The sequence below is a fragment of the Nymphalis io genome, chromosome 13, assembly GCF_905147045.1.
Source record: "Nymphalis io chromosome 13, ilAglIoxx1.1, whole genome shotgun sequence".
Taxonomy (NCBI): domain Eukaryota; kingdom Metazoa; phylum Arthropoda; class Insecta; order Lepidoptera; family Nymphalidae; genus Nymphalis; species Nymphalis io.
Window position 1 is genome coordinate 9,135,417 of NC_065900.1, and position 9,279 is coordinate 9,144,695.

Below are 9,279 nucleotides of genomic sequence, written 5' to 3' on the forward strand. Positions count from 1 at the left end.
GCCGCCATTTTCTGTAGCAAAATTTTCGCAAGTGGCGCTTTTTTTGCAGGTTTTCCGAGACAACCCTAAGCAAATAAGGGTTGAAGTCAGTTCTATTGCCTTCGGATAGATGGCGTAAATGTTTCTGTCTGATCTTGTTATTCCGACGATAGCGCATAGATGGCGTTAGGTGTAATGCTTACTTTAACTATCTCGTAAAACTAAGCTATTATGAACTGAATACTAATATTTATTTTTCATGATTACATTTTTAGAAATTCAGCAATTATCATACTAACCAAAAATTAGTAATACCTATTAGGTTTACATATTTTTTCTCGTAAAAACATAATGATATTTATAGAATATTTAAGATTAAAATAAGAGGTTTTTCAAACAGAGATTTGTTGAATAAAAAGCGTTAAATTTTAGAATTGTTGTTAACACGTTCGGAATCGTTTCAGCGAACGCGTGAGCACCGGCTGTTGGAGATTAGACACGCTAGCCGGAACAATTTTTTAATATCCCCAAACAAGGAAGGCGAAGCGTTCACTTGTGAGCATAGCGTGGATATTACTTTAAACTTTCATTAGTCCTTCTGGTATATTTAACTTCTTAAGTTAATATTGACGCTGTAATCATTTTAATATAAAGTTAATAGAGTTTGTATCTTTAGTCATAAGCTTGACTTAAAATGATATTCAAACAATCCTATAATAAAAAAATATTGGAAGCAATTCGCCTTTTCCTTCGTCACAGAAGTAGCAAGCACAAATTAGCATTTAGTTAGTCAGTGTTTGGCTTAGAACAAATAACTTAGTGAAAACACAGTTTTATCATAATTCCCTTGACCCATTTACTTTTCAGTGTGTGTGTGTCACTTTCATAACATTGCAAATCAAGATTCATTAAAAACTGCCTGGGTTGCCTGTCGGACACCAAACCCCCTTTGGAATGCTGTTACTGGTAGGTTGATTTCCTATCACGATACAGCTAATTTAACAATCAGTGCTAATGATATTTATCCATTCGTATTTATTTGAAAATATTAACAAAACCCTGTCCTGTCTGAGTGATCGGCATTAAAAAGAGATAACGATATTCTCTGCCGGAAGCCTCATGTTACAAATAGATATGAGTTAGTTTTAATCAAATTTAATAATAATTTATTAAATATGAATAAACTACGTATTTCATTTAACTCATGTTTCGTCAAATAATACGTATGTTTTTAACAAAGTATAAACTAACGCATCTATACAAAGCCATCGTCTAAAGGACATTAACACTGAGCGAGTTTGACAGGCACAATTCGTGTCGCGGCAGAATTACCATACACTTGACGCTTGCACTTGTCAGCCGTGCCAATAACATGGCTCACTCGTGTTTTGCTCTATCCATGTCTTTTTAACCGACTATATCATAACAAAGGATTATTATAGTGCAAATTGCTAATCAATTTAAATATAAACCCCCTTTTAAACTATTTTATAAAATGTTGTTTCATTCAATTCGTAAAGAAGTGAGGCACTTTTTGTCTAAGTACTACTAATACTACTACTGTACTAGTATTTTGTCTTATATTTTGTATATATATATATATATATATATTATCTAAGATTCGAGACCCAAGACATCATACTATATATTTTCTTTGACAGCAGCTTGCGACATTTTCTGTCAATTTTAAGAAAAAAATATATTAAACCACACAGTGAAAAATTGAATGATGGTAAAACCTACGACTTTCAATAGAACCACATTGAGCTACCTCATGTTACAGGCTCCTTGAGCGATCAAAGCCAACTCGTTAAGTATAAATCATCCATCATTTACTACTGCCATTTAAATGCTTCGTAATTCTATAGCTTGGTATGGTAGGCAAGTGAGCTACCAGCTATAAGATCTATATGTATACATATATCTATTACATATAATAAATATGTATCTGATCGCTGTCTGCACATGGAAGATATATGAGTCAAATTATTATCGAGGGCCTTTATCAACGCAATAGAACCCACAACAATGATTGTTAGAATTTGTGTCGGTTTTCTGTGCGTTTGTGCGCGCTAATCTTAGAAATGGCTGAACTGATTTGGGTGCGGTTTTCACTGATGTATTTTAGCAAAATTCTCTTAAAATATATTGTTTGTTTTATTTTAATCGGCTTATAAATAAAAAAGTTATGTTAATTTGAAGAATCATGTCGATCATTTATTCGATAAAAATGCTATAAAAAAACTGTTCGGTTGAATTGGCTGAAACTTTAGCTAAATATAAATGTTTAAAAGTTTATAGGAACAAAACAAAGTTAAAAAGTAGTCACTTTCAGAGATTTAGATTCTTCTAATGTAAATTGAGCTCAGATCTATATGATCAATCATAAATAGGGTTCAGCTTATGCTGGACATACGTCGGATTTACCTTTCAGTTTTAATTCACACAATTTCCTGTGAAGGTATCGTTAGTAGTCACAACAAATAAAGCACAGGGAAAGACATTCAAGTAGGTCGGAATGATAGATTTAAGAGAATGCTGTTTTTCTCATGGCCAATTGTATGTTGGACTATCTAGAGCCGGGTTCGGCGAAAAGCAATAAATACTAATATCCCACGAAAGTAAAACTAAAAATGTTGCTCATACTGAAATGTTATAAGTCTGTCCATATTGATTTCATTAAGTTATAGTCAGATGAAACCGCGGTCACAGCTAGTAAGTACATAATAAAATTGGTTAGGTAATAAGTATCGTGTATAGTTTACTCACCACATTGCTTGACTACGTCTTACATGGATACTTAAAACGACTTAAGTTAATATATCATTCATAGGGCAAGGAATTCGATTTAAAAAAAAAATTCGCATACTTTTACATTTGCCGCGTAGTACATTATAAACTTATATAAAAGAACATTATTATTAAATAGATATAAGATTTATTATTAATAATAAACAGGATTAAATTGATAAGTTTAGGAAGAAGTAATCTGCTGTAGTAATAGTACTGGTGGTAGAGCTTTGTGCAAGCTCGTCTGGGTAAGTACCACCCACTCATCAGAAATTCTACACAAAACAGCAGTACTTGGTATTGTTGTGTTCCGGTTTAAAGAATGAGTGAGCCAGTGTAATTATAGGCACAAGGGACATAACGTCTTAGTTCCCAAGGTTGGTGGTACATTGGTGATGTAAGCGATGGTTAACGTTTCTTACAATGCCAATGTCTATGGGCGTTGGTGACCACTTACCATCAGCGGGCCCATATGCTTGTCCGCCTACCTATACTATAAAAAAAGAGTATTTGGTCAGTGGAATGTTCGTTTTTGTTTTCAATATTTGAGAATTGAAATGTTATGCAATTGCTAAGGATTAATACTGCGTGGATTTCATTTTAATTAAAGTTTCAGAAAAGTGAGCGAACGTCACTAAGAAAACGTAAGTAAGCGGTAATATATTAAACCGTTTTACTATATTTTAACTAACAATCTACTTCACCGAAGGTCATAACAAAATGAATGATTTTGCCCAAATCAGAGTGATAATGATATTGATAATATCTACTAGTAGTCACGTTATTGAGAAATAAAACGAAATTCGTAAAAAGCATTGACACATGGATGGTTATCTAATAAACAAATAATACACATACAGGTCTGGCGATACAAAATTGCAATTTGCTCCTATTTTATCTTAAAGTAGCATAGTAGCCATATATCAACCAATAGGAATTACAATTATATGCTAAATTACTGTTGTATATTGATTATATTTTTCATTTTAAATATCGAATGTTAATAATTTCAAAACGTGATCATTACTCAAAACAAACGATGTAAACTTTAATTTTTCCGGACAAAAGCCTTAGACGGTGAGTGGTTTCACAAACACGGATTTCCAATTAAGCCAGTGCCTGATTGGCAGGTCGTTAGTCAATGTTGAGCTGAATGTGGGTGAGAGGCTATACTCGTTACTTTACTTATAGAACTGATAGCTAGGAGAACCTACGTTCTTGAGATACGTACAAACAATTTACTAAAAAATGACCTGCTTGTGATCGCTCATGTGTCAAATTTACAATGAAAAAATTTAGGCAACATATCCTATGTTTTCTATTTTATTTTAATTAATAATTCTTTAAAATGTTATGAATTAATTAGTAATTCTTTAAAATGTTACGAAAATCATTCATTTAAAATTTCGAATGTACTTGAACTGAACTATTTGATACTATTTTTGTCGCTATAAGGTATCGTTCAAATACATGAGGACTAAAGGATACGTGCAATTTTTCAGATTAAGTTTGACTAAAGGTATCATTGTATTTGTAAAATTTATTTTGTTGTATGACCTGCTTGTGATCGCTCATGTGTCAAATTTACAATGAAAAAATTTAGGCAACATATCCTATGTTTTCTATTTTATTTTAATTAATAATTCTTTAAAATGTTATGAATTAATTAGTAATTCTTTAAAATGTTACGAAAATCATTCATTTAAAATTTCGAATGTACTTGAACTGAACTATTTGATACTATTTTTGTCGCTATAAGGTATCGTTCAAATACATGAGGACTAAAGGATACGTGCAATTTTTCAGATTAAGTTTGACTAAAGGTATCATTGTATTTGTAAAATTTATTTTGTTGTATTTAATAAATAATATATGTAACAAAAAAATTAATATTTCTAATTAAATCTGCGACATTCATCCAAAATTCAAATAGCGTTATTAATTAATGGTAATTTTATCGACACACAAAAAATATAAATTATAAAAACCAAACTTATTTTCAACTCACATTAGGAAGGTAGACAAACAAATAACTCCTTGGTGGTAAGTGGTAACATTTACACTGGAACTGAAAGAAATATAAGTAATTCTTCTATCTTAATTACACTGGCTCACTCAAAGCACCACAAAGTATTATAGTTTGATACCTATTGAGTGAGTGGTAGTGAGGAGACGGACCAACACACAGCCTCACTACCGGTAGTATACCGCATAAAACTATATGAATATATATCCGAGTGCGTATAATAGGTGGTATATAGAGTAGCCCGACCAGAACAATATTTAAGATATTTTATATTTTATTATTTATATATTTTCTTATACGATATGCTTTTATACGTATGGATCTCGTTAATTACGCTATGCCAACATTCTACAAAGAACTGTCTCCGTATAAAACATGATTGATGACTAGTTTCGCAGTGTAGTGAAGATATCGCGGATAGAGAGAAACATTAAGTGTATTCCTATGTTGGCCCTGATATCATTTTCATAGGCCCCCGTCAAGGTTCTGCTACCCCCATGAACGAACACATAGACAAAAAACAATGGAGTTGAAATTATTTCAAAAATATAGTTTTATTATTTATTTAAAATTATATAAAAGGGAATTTTTAAATATATACTATTATAATATATTATATAGTATACTATATAATATATTAATATAAAATTTGACGATAGGAAGTCTACATTTTTCTTGTATTCTTTTGTAAAAGGCTAACATTAAATATAAACTGGAAACATTAATCTTTTTCCTAAGTTATTTCATGAAATGAAATTAATATAAATTACAATTAATTAAATACGAATTAAAAGCTTAATTAACATGCAAATAATCGCTAACTACGATCTTAACATTGAACAAAAGTTGAATAAATAAAAACTTGTAGGTACTTCTACAAAAAATATATATAAAATATGTAGTGTTAAATTTGAAATAAATTAAAGTAATTATGAATGTTTTGTTTATGTAGTGAAATGTTGTATGAGACGGTACTCACGCTACAGCTGACGCTGGCGGTACGAATGCGTTTTTAATTACTGATTTTATATTTAGATAGCCTAAGACAATAATATATTTATTTACATTAGAGCTTTAAATAAATATAAATAAATATAGTTACTGTACAAATCGTGACCGCGTGGAATAGTGGCAAGAATGGTAGCAGCATTTCTCTTTTGGATCGCAATTCCGATTCCTTTTCTTCGGATTGTGTATTGCTTTTGGCCCTAGTGGCGTCTACAGCGGCACTGGGCGGGATGGGTGAGTTGAACTCAAGCCGGACCAGTCCTCCTGTCACCAGTAGAGGCAATAGGCCGGGGTGTAATATTTTTGATGAAAGTTTTTGTACTATTACTCCAAGGAAGACTAGATTTTTAATATTAAGTTAAATATGTAGTACAAAGAAGATATATATATATGCCAATATTATAAAAAAAATATTATAGGTGTGTCATACTTTACGTCACCATGGATTTTTTTTTATATTAAACAGATTTTTTTTAATTTACTCATATTTTGTATGGAAATGAGAATTGATGAATTTATAGATAGACTTAAAGTATTTTTTTAGTATCTAGCGACTCCATGCCACCCTTGTCTCCAATACACGAAACAGCCATGATAGGATACGGAAAAAACAGGACGATTCAATCGGGCAGCCGATCAGTCTTCGTCAGTCGCCGCCGCTTACAGATTCAATTCTGTATTTATTGCGCACTTTAACGGCAGGTGGTGCTTGCTGAGATCATCAAAAACAATGCTTTTAAATGTTATCATTTAAATTCACACTTACAATAATGATATACAGTACGATCAGGAATTTAAAATTCTTTATAGTAAAAGGTAGCCATATGTCACCTGGTATCTTGGGGTCATTTGACATTTCTAGAGCGGTGTTCTATATACATATATACGAACTTAAATATTTCTACAAACATTATAATATTTAAACCATGCACGCTTTAAATTATTATGTTGCCGTAGATACATGTCCATATTTTACGTTCGTAGAATTGAGTATATCGAGTGCTAAGTTTGTTTTTTACAAAATAGCTTTGCTATTTATTAAATTAGCTACTCTTTAAATTTTAAACGCTCTGATACACAAAGTTCATATTGTTTGAAGAATGAATGTCCTTTCACCCAAACTTCCATCTAGGTATAAATGAGAAACAAAAATTAAAAGAGAATAGAAAATTGTATAGATTTACATCCATCCCGAACCTGCCACCTTTTTTAAATCGTCGGCCCATCTTGTCACAGGGCGTCCTACACTACGTTTGCATAAGCGTGGTCTCCACTCCAACACGTGTCGGCTCCATCGGCCATCAATGCGCCTGGAGACATGACCAGCCCACTTCCACTTCAGCGAGCTAATTCTAAGAAAGCTTCGAATTAGTATAATAATTATATATAAATAAATATAATTAATGAAAAACAATAATTGATAAGTTTCGTCAACGAAACAATTAAGTAAATATTCGATCCTGTTCCAGAAGGATGTAATGTTATTGGTAGGTTGTAAAAAAATCATATATATAAGTAATAAAAAAACGTACTAAAAGAGTTATTCAAACTTATCCAATTATTATATATTATATAATAATTGGGTTCAGTGGGGTATGTCACTGAAATAAAAAGGAATATGGTTAACTTTTGGCCTGCTAGACGTCCGAAAATGCTATTTCAGGTGGGTTATTTCTCGCCATGATATGTCATCATTTTAGATTACTAATGCTAATGGTATAAATGGATAATTTACTGTACTAACGATTGTCGTTATTTTTAAGACTTATTATTCGTATTTTTTTTTTCGTATATTCACGACTCTAGGTCAGCTTCAGTCATGCTAATAGCGCTGTTAGCAGAAACATAAGCTCTTCTAATTATTTTATTGCAATCCGAAAAATAAATATTTATATATAGTGAATTTTATAAACCAACGAAGTTATCGCTGAGCTACGATTTCAAATAAATTAATCTTTCACAATATAACCCCGAGTTTCGAATGCAAATCTGTGTTAATCTCATATTTTCGTGATTAATTTTATTCTTGGCTACATTTCTCAAATAATATTGTCTCGTAAATCAGTCGACCAGTGTTTTTCTTGGAGCGCTCGACTCTGCCATGTTTTGTTTAGAATCACGCACACCCTGTCTCTGCTACTTCAGTGATTGTGATTTACCGTTCTTGAATTGTTTCACCACTGTTTTAGATATTTATTTTGGCATTTAAAATAATATTTGATACAGTTTAGAATGTTTCGAAATCGATACACTCATGTGTTTATATTTCATTTGTTTTATGTGATTATTTCTTTTAACGTAGACTGATATTTATTTTTATAAAAAAACAATTGAATTCGATGCAGTAATATTTTATTAAATTTTTGAAACATCATTGAAATTACAGAGGTTGTAAATTAATATTGTACTAATTCATCTTTGCTAAGTATTTTCTTTGATTAACTTAATCTTGTTTAATTTTAAAGTTAGTGCAACATTTTTGCAAGTAGACTTTTGACTTCTAATCTTTTATTTCGTGGATTCTTTATGATGTTCCAAATGGAAGAGTAATTATTGTTATTCTAATGGATCGCACGCGGCATTCTGAGCATTCCCCATTGTAAGGAGTCCAGAATCGAAGCTCTGATTAATGATGGCGTAGTGAGGGGCAACTAAAGAACGACGCTTACTACGCTCGTGCAATGTTTTCTATGTTTTACATTTTATACAATCATAAACATAAACTTTATTTATACATAAATTATAATTTCTATTTATACATTTGGGGATCACATTGTTCGAATACATTGCCAAACTTGTGTACATAAGGTGTCAAAATTTAAATATTTATGTACGACTTTGTAGCTCAGGCCCAGTAGAATAGGTAAATCATAACCGAAGATCTAGAGTTCATGCTTAGACACGCACCACCGAATTGAAACACGCTATGAAGAGAAACAAGATAAGCAACCATCATGCGCTGTTAAGTTTTTTGTCAGATAAAATGAGTCGAAATGATTTCCAAATCAAATCTCAAGGGCACTTATTGAAACAATAGTGACTTTAGTACCAAGTATTGAAGGTATATTTTTTTTGTGTATTGCAGCTAATTTCAAAGCAGTCATTCTTATGTAATTCTTATTATTATCGGTTACCTTAAATGTATTATTAAATAATGTAGCGTTATAAGCAAGCAGGGTAAAAATATGAAATATATAGTATTCTTCTCTATATTTTATAATTAGAGCATGGTGTACGTTGGTCCTAACGATGTTATCGCGGCATAATGCCACAGCGAGAGATTATAGTTGACCGGCAATGTTTGTTTGCTTAAAACTAGCTTTATGGGGTCTTACGGGACGTTTTGGACACGTACCTCTGATGTGAATTCTGAACTATGATAACGAATATAGAAACAATTTTCTGACTACAATTTATGTATAGATCTTTTTTTTAAGGAAATCGTTAAGCGGCCGGTTCAATTTGGCGAAAGAAAT